The sequence below is a fragment of the Mchenga conophoros genome, linkage group LG5 (assembly GCF_057382185.1).
Source record: "Mchenga conophoros isolate Kocher_MC1m ecotype Shallow Benthic linkage group LG5, M_conophoros_male_GT1.1, whole genome shotgun sequence".
Classification (NCBI taxonomy): Eukaryota; Metazoa; Chordata; class Actinopteri; order Cichliformes; family Cichlidae; genus Mchenga; species Mchenga conophoros.
This window is the reverse complement of record NC_140530.1, coordinates 38031459-38045798: the sequence shown is the minus strand read 5'-3', so window position 1 is coordinate 38045798 and position 14340 is coordinate 38031459. Positions and strand designations below refer to the sequence as shown.

General features: G+C 40.9%; 1 protein-coding gene across 10 annotated transcripts in view; it reads left to right on the top strand.

Moving 5' to 3' along the window:
- LOC146575107 (dedicator of cytokinesis protein 3-like) overlaps positions 1-14340 on the top strand; it is a 240693-nt gene that overhangs the window by 145745 nt on the left and 80608 nt on the right. Inside the window, exon 1 of one of the 10 annotated variants that reach the window (XM_085275299.1) lies at positions 8704-8931. The exons of the other annotated variants lie outside the window; for them this stretch is intronic. The gene's annotated coding sequence lies outside the window, so the exon portion shown is untranslated. Of the gene's footprint in view, positions 1-8703; positions 8932-14340 lie in introns of those variants that run through there. 10 annotated transcript variants of the gene reach the window in all.

Here is a 14340-nt window from a genome sequence, read left to right as displayed (position 1 = left end):
CAAGTCTTTATCCTCAAGTCTCAAGTCAAGTCTCAAGTAATGTCAGGCAAGTCAGAGTCGAGTCTCAAGTCACTGGTGTAAAAGTCCGAGTCAAGTCACAAGTCTGAAACTTTGAATTTCAAGTCCTTTCGAGTCTTTAAAAAAAAAAAAAATGAAAAAATAATGTTGCAGTTATGCTAAATGTAAATATTAGACCATGTAATTTTAAAATCTGTGTTTTTCTCAACACATGACAAAATAGTGAACTTAGAAAATATACACAAATTGTGAAATTGCACCTCTTTAAAATGCAGCTCAATTAAACCTAGCTCCAAGAATAATTTTCACCGACAGTTCTGAGATAAGCTGCATGTTATTCTTGGATGCGGTTGTAGGACCAGCTTTAAAATCGCATGACAAAAATATCATACACATTAAAAAAAAACTGTATCACCAACGTAGCCTGGACAACATTTGCTAGTTAGATGAAGTCAGCTATCTCATCGTAGCATATTTATTTCAATTCAATTCAATTCAATCTTTTTTTTTTTTTTATAAATTTTATTTTCAGTCACAGCAGCATGTTAACAACAAAACATTGAACATACAGTAGTTTGCTGTTCAGTATTTACAATACCCCAAAAGATAACAGAAATAGAGAAGGAAAAAACAAACAAACAAACCAAAGAAACCCCTACAAAACAACAAAAAACAAACAAACAACAACAAACAAATAGAAAAATAAAATGTATAAGGGACATTCAGCGTACAGTTAGCTATGATAGCGATATAGAGATATGGTATCTGGTCATGATAAGGTGGTCATTTTAAATGTTTCCATGTACATCAAGAATGGCTGCCATGCCCTAAGAAATTTGGTGGTTGAACCTGCCAGTGTATATCTCATCTTTTCTAAATGTAAAAACCTCATGAGCTCCGCAAGCCACTGTTCATGTGTGGGAGGAGCTTCCTGCTTCCATCTTAAAAGTATAAGGCGCCTTGCGATAAGTGAAGCAAAGGCAATAGAATTCGAATAGCATTTTGGCAAAGTGATGTCTTGAGGTATCACCCCAAAGATAGCCGTTAGAGCAGAAGGCTCATATTTAACGTTATACATCTCTGACAGAGTGCTAAATATAGACACCCAATAGGTATGAAGATTGCGGCATGTCCAAAAGGTATGAAGGAGCGAACCTGTTTCTGCTTTACATCTGTTACACAGAGGGTCAGCTCCTGGATAGAACTTGGCTAACTTTTCCTTGGAGATATGTAATCGGTGTAGGACCTTAAATTGAAGGAGCCCATGCCTGGCACATATCGAAGAAGAGTGTACCCTCTGGAGAAAAGATTGCCAGAGCTCATCTGTTATAGTCATCCCAAGGTCTTTCTCCCACTGTGCTTTAAGGATGAAGAGAGAAGGAGATTGAAGATCTAATAGTATAGCATAGATTTCTTTAATCGCCCCTCTCTTATGAACGTTTATATTAATAATTTTATCCAAAGAAGTTTCCTCAGGTAGTTCCGGAAATGAAGGAAATCGACTCTTTACAAAGTGACGAATTTGTAAATAGCGGAAAAAATGTTGCCGAGGAACATTAAACTGCTTCAGGAGCTGCGTGAATGAGGCAAAAATCCCATCTACAAAAAGGTCTTTGATATTTCTAAGGCCATTACTTTCCCATATTTTAAAGGCAGAGTCCATCATGGAGGGTGGGAACATATGGTTTGAGCAGATAGGTGCTTTAATTGACATTAAGTGTAACCCCAACCTTTTCCTACATTGCACCCAGATTCTGAGCGAGTCATACAACAAAGGGTTACGTTTATAGGTGTATAGTTCTAATGGGAGAGCTGAACTCAACAAAGCTGATAGGCAAATTTTGCCACAATTGGATGACTCAATTTGGAGCCAAGCTGGAGTCTCTGTAGTAACATTACTCATCCAGTACAGCATATTACGAATATTTGCTGCCCAATAATAAGACTGAAAGTTTGGCAAGGCTAATCCACCCATTGGCCTAGTCCTCTGCATGAAATCTTTACGAATTCGTGGACTTTTGCCATTCCAAATAAATGCAGAGATATGCTTATTCAGTGTTATAAAATACTTATTGGGTAAGTAGCATGGGATACATTGAAATAAGTAAAGGAACTTGGGAAGTATGTTCATTTTGATAGAATTGACGCGGCCAATTAATGACAGTGGTAAATTGTTCCACCTCTGAAGATCTGTCTCAGTATTTTTAAGCAGCGGGACAAAGTTTCTTTCATAAAGATGAGGAGACTGCGGAGCGCACACATTCCCAGATCTCTGATGTTGAACTTCTACAACTGTGCCATCAGCAGCGTTCTGACGTATGGATTTCTAGTGTGGTTCCCCAGCTGCACCAAGGCCGATCAGCAAGCACTCCAGCGGGTGGTGAAAGAAGCTGGCAGAATTATTGGAACAAGTCTGCCAGAGATCAGTAATATCTTCCCCACTCGCTGTCTGAGGAGGGTGCACAGTATCCTGCGGGACCAACATCACCCTGCGCGCCACCTTTTCCATCTGCTGCCCTCAGGGAGAAGGTACAGGTCTATACAGGCCAGAACATCCAGACTGGCCAACAGCCTGTATCCACAGGCTGTGAGGCTCCTGAACTCTCTGCCCCCCTCTCACGGACAATAACCATATCCAACTTCTTAATAGCAATGAACTGGTCTGCATTGGTGCATCATATCTTTATTCTCTTCCCCCTCCTGCCCCCCCCCCCCCCTCTTTCTTAAATAGATAACTATCATATCTGATATCATATCTCACAGTACAATAATATTGAATGGGTTGCATTGTTGTATTTTGTCATGTTTCTCAGGTCTTTGTCTGAATTTCTACGAACATTATTGCTAAGGATTGTCTTATTGCATTGGAGTCACACTGGGTTAAATATGTACACTTGGGTTTTAAGGGGTATTTATTATTTTCTTCTTTTTTCTGGGTTGTATGGAAGCCCCAAACGCAATTTCATTGTTCTTGACAATGACAATAAATAAATAAATACTAAATACTAAATACTAAGATCTTTGTATGAGTGGGTAACCTTAACCCCCAGATAGGTCACATACCCTGATTTAACGCTAAATTGAAAACCTGAAAATGAAATCTTTCTGGTTATAGAGTTGACACAGAGAAGTTCACTTTTATGCAGATTTAACTTGTAACCTGAAATATTACCAAAACATTCAAAAATGGCAAGAGCACGGGGAAGAGAGCATAAAGGCTCTGACATATACAGCAGGAGGTCGTCAGCATATAAGGATATTTTGTGCTCCTGGTCACCTCTGAAGATGCCCTTAATGCAACTGTCAGCTCGCAGTTTAATCGCCAGTGGTTCAATTGATAATGCAAAAAGAAGAGGGGATAAGGGACAACCTTGTCTCGTACCACGGAGAAGTGGGAAATAAGAAGAGAATAACGAATTTGTTCTAACACGTGCCATAGGTGAGGAGTAAAGTAACTGAATCCATGAAATGAAATTAGGGCCAAATCCAAATTTATGCAGAGTATAAAACAGATAATCCCACTCCACCCGGTCAAATGCCTTCTCAGCATCGAGTAATAAGGCAATTTCAGGGGTTGTAGTTGACTTGGTGTGTAATATGTTCAAAAACCTGCGCAGGTTGAAAAAACCATGCCTACCCTTCACGAAACCTGTCTGATCTGGAGAAATTAACAATGGTAGATGTTGCTCTAGCCTGAGAGCAAGTGTTTTTGACAGTATTTTTAAATCTACATTTAAGAGTGATATAGGACGATATGATGAACACTCTAATGGATCTTTATAATTCAATTCAATCTTAATTGGCAGACTTCATGTCCATAAAAACAAGACAAAAAAAAAAAAACAACACACACACACAACACTCCCCCCCCCCAACACAAGGTATACCATTAAATATATATATGTATATAAATAAGTATCTAAAACATTTGTAAAAACATAAAACCATAATATACATAAAACACAATTACTTAAAATAAATCAATAAATACACAAACACTTTAACCAGTGCTTTCTGAGACTGGATGAGTAACGGGAACCACTCACTGTCGGATCTGTGAGTGCTAAAATTATACTGTTACTCGAACCATCCAGTCGTTCTCTAAAATTGAACATTAGCTTCCTTAAAAGTGCTTTAAAAGTCCAAACACCCACAGCTACAAACATCTGGCTGGCACTACCCCTTCTAGGTATCCTGCAAAGGATTCTCATCGCATCATTATATGCAACATGCAGCTTCTGCATGCTACATTGTTTGTAGGATGACCACAAGGGGGCAGTATATAGCGGTGTGCAATACGCTTTAAACAAAGCCACTTTAACTGGAAGTGAACAAAAGCTGAATTTGCGTGCAATAGTATTTGCCTGCACATAGAGCTTACACCGTTGTCTGTATATGTCATCATCATCATTCATTTGCTCAGTAATAAAGTGACCGAGGTATTTCACCTTTTTATGAACTTCAAGAGTTTTTTGTGCCAGTTTAAACAAAGGGAAATTTAGCTGTTTATCCTGCTTGGTTCTACATATCAAAACAGCACTTTTAGCAGCATTGTACTCAATGTCATATTGCACACCATATTCAGTACAGACATTAAGAAGATCCTGTAACCCAGCACTGCTTGGACTAAAAACAACCAGGTCATCTGCATACATAAGATGATTTATCAGTGCTTCACCTAATATACACCCAGTGTTACAGGCTCTCAGTTGTATGGACAAATCATCAACATACAAATTAAATAAAATTGGAGACAAAATCCCACCCCGTCTAACACCATTGCTGACACCAAAGGGGGGAGAAATACTGCTTCCCCATTTAACCTGCATGTTCTGATGAGCGTACCAGTAAGAGAGAATCCTCACGATGTACTGAGGAACTCCCCGTCTCTTCATTTTATCAAAAAGTTTTCTGTGGTTCACTCGATCAAAAGCCTTAGAGGCATCAATGAAACACATGAGGACAGATGAATTTTTAGCCCTGTACAAACTGACTATTTCCTTGAGTGCATATATGCACATGTCAGTGCCGTGCTTTGAAGCCAAACTGATTATCCAGAGAAGAGATGAACACACTAACTCTATCAAACAGGATTCTTTCTAACACCTTAGATAAAATACTGGCTAGTGCAATTGGCCTGTAATTATCCAAACAGCTCACTTTTGCAGCTTTGTCCTTCATAACTGGTACCAGTAAAATACACAGCATTGAGTCTGGTAATATGCCATGAATCATAAACCCAGTGAAACAGAGCGCTAAAAGAGGAGCTAGCCTTACACTAGCATGTTTTAAATGTTCTGCAGTGATGTGATCCAAACCAGAGGATTTATTATCAGACAACCTATGAATGGCTTCATATACTTCATGTGTCCTTACACTTATTGTGTCATTACTCATGTCAAGATTGTCCTCATATGGTTCACTTTTTATACAGTTAAACAACGCACTGTAATGCTGTCTCCATAATGCTGCAATGTTATCTGCCCCAGAAACACCTTCAACAGTTGATGGTAGAGATGGTTTACAGTTATTAAGAGCTTTCACCTCTTTCCAAAAATCTGCCGTATTATTACACAGCATTTTCCTGGCCAAAGAATCTGCTCTCAGCATTTGCTCATTTTTAGTTATAAAGCGAACAGCGTACTTATATCTGGCATTCGCACATTTTTTCTGTTCAAATTCTGGGCCTTGTTTAGGTCTTCCAGCCATGGCCCAACATTTATAAGCTATGCGAGCTTCATCATGGTACATGGATACATGTTCTTTCCAGCCAGGTCTGATGTTAGGTTTCTTATGCTTATATTGTTTATTAAGCAGTGTGCCACTTTTATACAGAGCAGTCACTATACCATCATACATGGAGCAGAGTAAATGTTTATGCACAGCATTCTTACAGTTGACATCTTTGCACAAAATAGCTTCTTTATTTATATGCATATTAATAATCATACGGTTCTTGGAGTGAGTGCATACACTCATGAAGTTTAGTAACTTCCGGTCACTGCAACAAGCCCAGGTACAGTTTACCGACGGATGGGTGCAGGACCTTGAAATGCACCGTGTAGAACGAAAGACCATCGTAGTATCATAAGTTTACCAGTCTCACAAATTGTCGTCATAAATACACATTCATTAACCGTTTATTAATATAACCTTTGAGCTCAACGGTAATTAATTAGTAGTGGAAATAATTTCTGGTACCCATCACAGAAATGTAGCAGTGACAATAATATTGTATGCTGTAATCGTACTGGACAATTAGTGATACAAAAAACCTGTTTTATCCTGTGAATAAAAGTATATGTTTTTGTCAATGTACCATAATAACAGAAGCGAAACGCAATATTGTGTCAGGACAATTCACTATTTATGCACAATAAATAAAGGAGCATAGCGCCACAATTTCTGTTCAGCGCCAGACTTGCTTGTAACCTATATCACCAATTATGTTAAGAAAATGACGCATTAACTACAACAGCAGACTGACCTTCGTGTAAATGCTTGGAGCAGACTAACCTGTGAGCTGGAGTGCTCTGGGACGTTATATTTGATCTTTGAATGGCTGCAATCCAGGCCACCCGTCGCGTCTTTGTTACTTCGGAAACATGGCTCGAACAATTTCTCTTCAACGTCGTAATCCGATAACAACCGATCTCTTTACCCGTCGGCTTCCCATGGCTGTCATGCGACCGGCTATTGCAGTTAATAATACAACAGCTTCTTGACATTTTTGTGTTTCTTTTTATGGCTGTGTGACTGATTTTAATTGAAAGCCTGCGTGCGCTAGTACCGCTTGCCACGAGTTCCCAGAATCCTTTGCGGTTCTACCCGTGAATGACGTCACATTTTCAATCTCTATATAATATGCATGTTAAATTTTATATTTGGGGTAAAATATCAAGTCTTTTCAAGTAAACCGGTTCAAGTCCAATTCAAGTCCCAAGTCATTGGTGTAAAAGTCCAAGTCAAGTCACAAGTCTTAGAACATTTTTTCAAGTCAAGTCTAAAGTCATAAAATTAATGACTCGAGTCTGACTCGAGTCCAAGTCATGTGACTCGAGTCCACACCTCTGCTAATGCAGCCTTCCTGACCCAAAGAAACGTACAAAGGGACGTCTGCACACATCCTCCCATCATCAATCTAATTATAAAGCTGCAGTGAAGCAGACAGCCGAGCACGTGGCTCATCAAACTGTCAGTTGTTGTGGAGTAGTTAATGACAGCGGGCACGTTGTCATTGTGCTGCAGGTAACAACAGATTAAAGAAGAAAGCGTCAGTGAGGGTGAACCGCAGTTATGCTGCCAGAGCAGAAACGTCTACTTTATTAATCTTTACGTAACAATAGGAACGTTTTGTTGCTAACAAGCATTTAGTTAACCTGAGATAATCAGGCCCCATCTTATCTGAAAAACCACATATTACCTTTATCATAGAGCACGTCGCTCTCGCTCTGCAGGCCTACTTGTTGTTCCTACAGTATTTAAAAGTAGAATGGGAGGCAGAGCCTTCAGTTTTCAGGCCCCTCTTCTGTGGAAACAGCTCCAAGTTTGGGTTCAGGAGACAGACACTATCTCTACTTTCAAGATTAGGCTTCAAACTTTCCTTTTTCATAAAGCTTATAGTTAGGGCTGGACCAGGTGACCCTGAATCCTCCCTCAGTTATGCTGCTTTACACTCGGGCTGCTGGAGGAGTTCCTGTGATGCACTGAGCAGTTCTTTTCCACTCACCTCTTTTTGCTCCCAGTGGGCAGTGGGTACATGTACCACTGTTGTGTCTCTCCTTTTCTTTTCTCTTTCCCTGCCTGACTTTGCTTCTGCTGTTTAAAGGGAGTTTTTCCTTTTCCACTCAGTGCTGCCTCACAGGGGCCAGCTGATTGTTTGGGTTTCCCTCTGATACTGTAGGGTCTTTACCTTGTTTCTCACCTGCAAATTATCAGATTTTGACCTGCTTTTAAATTTTCATAATAATAATAAACTTTATATATAAAGCACACTTAAAACCAAGGTGCTTAACAGGTAAAATAGAGAATAAAAGGAAGATGATAGAAATAGGACCAAAGCAGAGAGGAGAAGCAGCAGATACAGAACAAACAGTTAAATGAGCATAAAAGTGCATAATGTAAAATCACAAGTGAAATGTTAACTAGAAGCATGATTGAATAAGTGGGTCTTTAGTCATGATTTAAACAGTATGCAATACCTCATGCAGGACCTTTCCTTGCTCCACTGCCAGACTTGAACTTTGACTGGGAACAGTAACAATTATTCAAGTGAAAACAAGGTGAAACATGGTGGTATTTCTTTGCCCAGAGGCAGGAGATGACATACAGTGCTTCAACTCTGTATCTGTCCCACTCTCTGTCAGTCATTTTCTCTGTCTGCCCTTCTTATTTCTGACTGTCAGACGCACACAAATATCACACCGCACTTCAAGGCTCTCTGTGGGCAACAGCCTCAGGATATAAGCTCTGCTGTCAAATGTCTTTATCATCAAGTGTGCTGTATATCGCTGTTTTTAGAGTACACACCTAGCTCTATATATTTTTCTCTTTCTGTGCTCTCTCTTGCAAAAGTGGAGAAGAGCTGAGTGCTGCAGACCGGCCTGTGGGTGAGTGGGTGGCAGAGAGGGAGGGGGGGGTGAGATGAGAAAGATGGAGACGGGGAGCAGGTCAGAGGAGGAGAGAGAGGAAGAATAAGGTGCAAACACAGACGTATAAACAGCCAGAGAAAGAGAGAGAGGAGAGGGAGAGAGGTAGTGTTGCTACAGTAATGTTGTGAGTGGTTTGACAGGTTGTGATTTTCCTCTGCCGGTTTGGATCGCTGTTTAGTTTAGCTGCTCGCCAGCGGTAGAGTCAGAGAAACAGACTGAGGAAGGAGAAGAAAACAAGTGGATCCATCATCCCGTGTGACCCGTGAGTAGCCACAGTCATGTCCGACATTTGTGCGTCTGCTTGGAAAACCGGCTCCTGCCATTCCAGTGTGTGTGCGTGTGTGTGCGTGTGTGTGCGTGTGTGTGCGTGTGACGGGGAGACGGAGTTGTCCGCAGAGACACAAGTGTCCGTGTGCGTTTGTGTTGTATGTAGTCGCGCACTCTGTCTGTGTGGGATCTATAGGCTTCGATAAGTGCAGTGTCATATGTTTGCAATGGTGAGTCACCCATCGTTGCCATAGCGACGAGGCGATTGTTGGCACACTGTCTGTGTTTTTATTATTATCATTATTGCATCAATGGAAAGTGCATTTATATGCCCGAGCTTCTCATTCCTTGATAACATTTGATAGTAACTGTTGTTATAAACATTTGGAGGACAAACAGTTAAACTTTGAAGATGAATAATGTTATCATTTATGTTTATTATCGCTTTGCATAATTAAAAAACTAGATTTATTTATGAATTATGTTATCCACCATCCACTCTGGGGAATATTTACTCATCACTCCTCAATTTCTGTGTGTCGTGTTTGCATATTTGAGGTGATGAGCTCGGAGCGTAGACGCTAAACTGCTCTGGAATAGTGTTATTTAGGGTATAAAAGCTAATAAGCAGTGTTTTGTAATGAAGGTTTCTTTAGTGATCAGTGAATCGTTTCTCATTTCCACAGCAAATAATCCTGCAATACAAACGATAATTAGAGATACACACAAACTGTTCTCGTGTCAGTGTTGCTGCAGACGGTGGAAGTCGTGTGATTTACGCCTCCTCACCTGCTCGCTGATGCTCTCACCGCTGTTCCCCAACAAATGTGTTGGCTCTAGCTTTGAAAATGGTGTTCTGAATTTGTAGCAATCGGGGGAACAAAACGTTTTATTCGATTGATTTTTTTTATACAGTAAAAAAAACAAAGTTTTCGAATTAATGTACACCAATAATACTTACTGCAAAGTGCTAGCTTTTATTAAGAAGTTCAACATAACAGCGAGGGTGTGTGTGTTTATTACAGCTCACCTGATGAGGTGTTGGTGGATGTGTGTATTGAAACAACTGCTTTCAAGAGTTCTGTTCTTGTTGTGTTAGATGTGCTGTGACATCTGCTCTCCATACAATAGTTTTGGTCTTTTTATTGGGTTTTTTAACTAACATTGAAACTAATAAAAACTAAACTTAAACTACACTGAAATAAAAACAAAAGCTCAAATGAAATCAAATAAAAACTAATTAGAAAATATACGACTAGAATAGCTCTGCTACAGGCTACTGCTTCCTGGGGTGCACTCAGTTTTTCACGGGGCTACTTTTCTTTTTCACATCATTGCACGTACGGTAATTAAGTACTTCAACTGTAGTATAAAAACTAGCAGGTCATTGGAGAGCAGGAGGAGCACTTCTATATAATATTACAGACAATGTGTTTGTGTGTTTTGTTGTGACTTGAAGGACTTTGGTGAAATGGACTGTGTCAGCAGCGTTTTGTGGATTTGACCTATTAGCTGCTTAAATAAGGATTGTTCAGCGATTGGCTCGTGACGCTGACTTCGTCCGTGTATTTTTAACTTTGTCCTGTGCAGAAATTTGTCTTCGCAGGCTTCCTTGGCTGCTAGCACTCCAATATCAGGAAGCATTTCATAATTTGCATCGTGGACTTGCTGACCTTTGACCTACCTCTAAAAATGTTGTGAGGGAAGCTTGTGCTTCCAAAGTGTGTATAGTGTGTAGACACTGCCCTTCTATAATGTGTCTTCCTTTACTAAATTTAGGCTCTGTGATTTTTATTTATCCGTCTCTCTCTCTACTTTTTAGCCATTTCTGCAAAACGATTGATCTGTGTATGAGTAAACTCACGATAGACACTGTGAGCAGAACTAAAAGTGCAACTCTGAGGATAAAATCCAGTCACCTTAAGAAGCGTTTCTCTTTCTTTTATATGTAAATAAATCTGTTTGTTAAATATTCCGAGCTCACCGAGGTGGGAATGAAGAATGGTTTTCCACTCGTTGTTATGGCAAATGCAGATGGACCCGGGGAGCCGAACACACGGAGGCAGAGTTGCGGTGAAGACAGTTTATTTACAGTGAGGGGGGGTATTTACAAGGACAAAGTATATACAACAGTGTATGAATGGGGACGCGGAGCCAGGACGTGTAGGTGACGGAAACACACACAGGTAGTGCACTCGATCTAAAAAAGGAGAGGGACGAGAATTAGGAGGGTTTTGCCCGATAACCGAGAAAAGCTTAAAGTAAACTTTACAGAGAGTTGGAGCGCTTACTTGGTACAGTTTAATGCAAAAACCTCCAGACGGAAAACAAACCAGTCGAGGCAAAATCCTGGGGAGGAAACAAAACTCCGTACAGTCACCAGAAATAATCCAACAGCTCCAGCAGGCAGGGGCAGAATTTCAGACTCTCCAAAAACGCCAATACTCCGACACTAGTCTTCTGTCAGGTAGCTCCTAAAGAAGACTTCTGAAGAATGCAGCTGATGAGTAACAGGTGTGCCAGGTTCAGTGACTCACTGCCCCGCCTACCTATACAAAACGGGAGGCACCAAAAAACACATAGAGACAAAAACACCACATAACCAGAACCCAGCTCCTAACACTCGTTGGTGGACAGTTATATAAACTGCATCGTGAATTTTCCTTTTATTTGTCATATGGAGTGTAGAAATCTCCAGCACTGGAAGACCTCGGTGAGCGTGTAAGGAGAGGGTCTGTTGGAGATGACAGGTGTCCTCGTGTCGCATGTTCTGTGGATCCAAACAGACTGGAAAACACATCATCCCACAGCTTCCATCACCTGTGGAACTGCACTCACAGAGGAAACTGTCCTTCCTGCATCCACCTCTTCAAGTACACGCAGCGTGAGGCGTGGCAGGCTGGCACCCCTGCTATCACATCCTGCTCCTGGCATCACTGCGTGTGTGTGTATGTCTCCAGGCAGGGTTGATACAAGGTCATAAGCAGATTTGAGATGGACTTTGCACCAGGCTAGCAAGACACACACACACATATTGCATGCTGCATGGCGCCAGACTTCCTGCTGGAGAGGGATGGCTTTCCCAAACTCTCTGACAGCTTGGGCTCGCTGGTGTCTTAGCTCAGAGTCGCCGAGTTTTGGGCTTGAGCGGTGACCACTTGGCCACGCTCCCATGCACTGTGGCATTAAAAAGGCACGAGACATTAATTAAAAAGCAAAGTGGTGTGACAGTCCTCATGGAGTCGTACAAACCCAGTGCGTTAATGTTGGAAATCCCACTGCTGTTATATTCATAAAAAATGAATATAAATAATTGTATATCTTTCGATGCTTTTTGCATGCAAACATAAAATATTATTATCTTACAGGTAAACTCACAGTGTGCGCTGAGAAGTTTTTAACTTTGTAATGAACTCTCACAACTGTAAATTCATATCAGATGACACTAAAGAAATTACAGCATTGTATCGTCTATATTTTCACACTGCGGACTGATCATGAAAGTCTTTAATGCAATCTTTTCAGTCCCTCCTGAGTACATATTTATAAAAGTTGTTCACATTCAGAATGGAAAACTTTTCCTAAAGAATCTCTTACATAACACTAAAAAATATCTGATACCAGTGAGTCCATCAGTGCTTTTCAGTCCCTTTGTGTCCCAGGAGCTGGATGTTCGAGTCACTTTTCTGTCGCAGCTTTGTGCTCCAGACTAAAATGATGCATTTTACATAAAAATCTTTCCTCCTTCAGATTCATCCTCAGGAAGCAGCATGTTAGCATAAGAGCTGAGCAGAGGAGACCAAAACGAATTCGGAGGCTCTTTGTTTGCGCTCCCCGGTGATTTGTCTGAGCGCTTTTGTTTTCAGGAGCGCAGCAGCCGCGCTGACAGGCATGAAAATGAAGCAGGACATTTGCTAATGCATCAGAGGTGTTGCGAGCGTCCCCTCTGATTGCAGACGTGCCAGGCTGACTCACGCCCGATTAGGGGGCCTCAAAATAGTAACTTCCCAAAGTAATCAGTTACAGATTACAGTTTACCCGATTAAATCTGCAGTCAAGCTTGTCACAGTTACTGCACGTTACGAGGCACCAAACACAAACCTGCGGCGCAGCTGGAGAGACAGTTTAAGACATGCAGGAGCTCTAACTGAAATCATACTTTCTCCACTATTTACTGAGTTATCTGTAAATATCAGCTGCTGTTCATCATGTTTGGTGACTGTAGAATATTTCGAGGCCTTTTAAAGGAAACTGGGTGAGTTGAAAATTTGCACTTTTAATTCGATTTTTTCGTCCAGTAATTTGGAGCCCTCATAACTTCTGTTTTCAGTGCAGGTAAAAGTATTTAAACTATGTTATGAGATGCAACCAAATCAATGTTACAACCACCTATGATAGCATCACTATCATAGGATATATCATAGTTTCAGCAAACTGCACCGATTTAATGTGTAAGACATGGAGGAACGGAAACAAGCACCAGGCTGTTGTTCCATCTAGTTCCTGATAACTCACTGAACCGAACACACAAAAATCAAGTCCCTGCTTTCACTTTGACACTCTGCTGCTCTCAGGCTGAAGCATCTTTGCAGGATGGATGTGAATAAACCTGGAAACAAAGTTCTTGACAGCTGTGGGACCCTTCTGTATTTGCCCCTGTATTTAGCAAAATGATTGCAGGAGGGGCTAACATGTCTTTTGTCCAGCATGTGGACTTCCTGGAACCTTCTTTTTAAGCACCGTGTTTACTGGACACATCTTTGGCCAGATGCATCGGTGCTGTGTTGGTGTGCATTTGTGAGGCTGGTGGATACGCTGCTGCTCTGCAGAGTCTCACTGTTATGGGAGGTGTTGATGGAAGCATTGCACTGTTTGTCTTGGCCTCCATCAGACTGCAGTTTGTGGTGTTTTTCCAGGTGGTTAAAGAAGTTAGTTGTGTTGCATTACTGTGCCAAAACTGTACCAGACTCTTTGAATATGACGACCCTCCTGACCTCTCGTCTTCTGATGTGCCTGATTTTAGTGTATATATGTCTTTTGATGTAGTTTTACTTTTCCAGAGTACATTCAGGAAACTATAAGCTGCATGTCGGGTTAGGCAGCTGTGATTGGCGTGTGCAGGCACATGGTCAGACGCTGATTTAGGGAGCGCTTGATTTGCTTTTGCTTTGCTCCCTGCTGGTGAAGCACACATTTAAATGTTGCCTGATCATGTTCTTTTAACTCTGGGATGCCAAAAGATAAAAATGTGATTAATGATGCAGGTGTAATTTATGACATAATAGGACAATTTGCATTGCTTTGTTAAATACTTTAAAGTTACTGTACAAAAAATGAGATGAAGTCCATTTATATGCATTTCCAACAAAAGTTCAAAAAGCTCCCTGTGAAACCGAGGGAAACA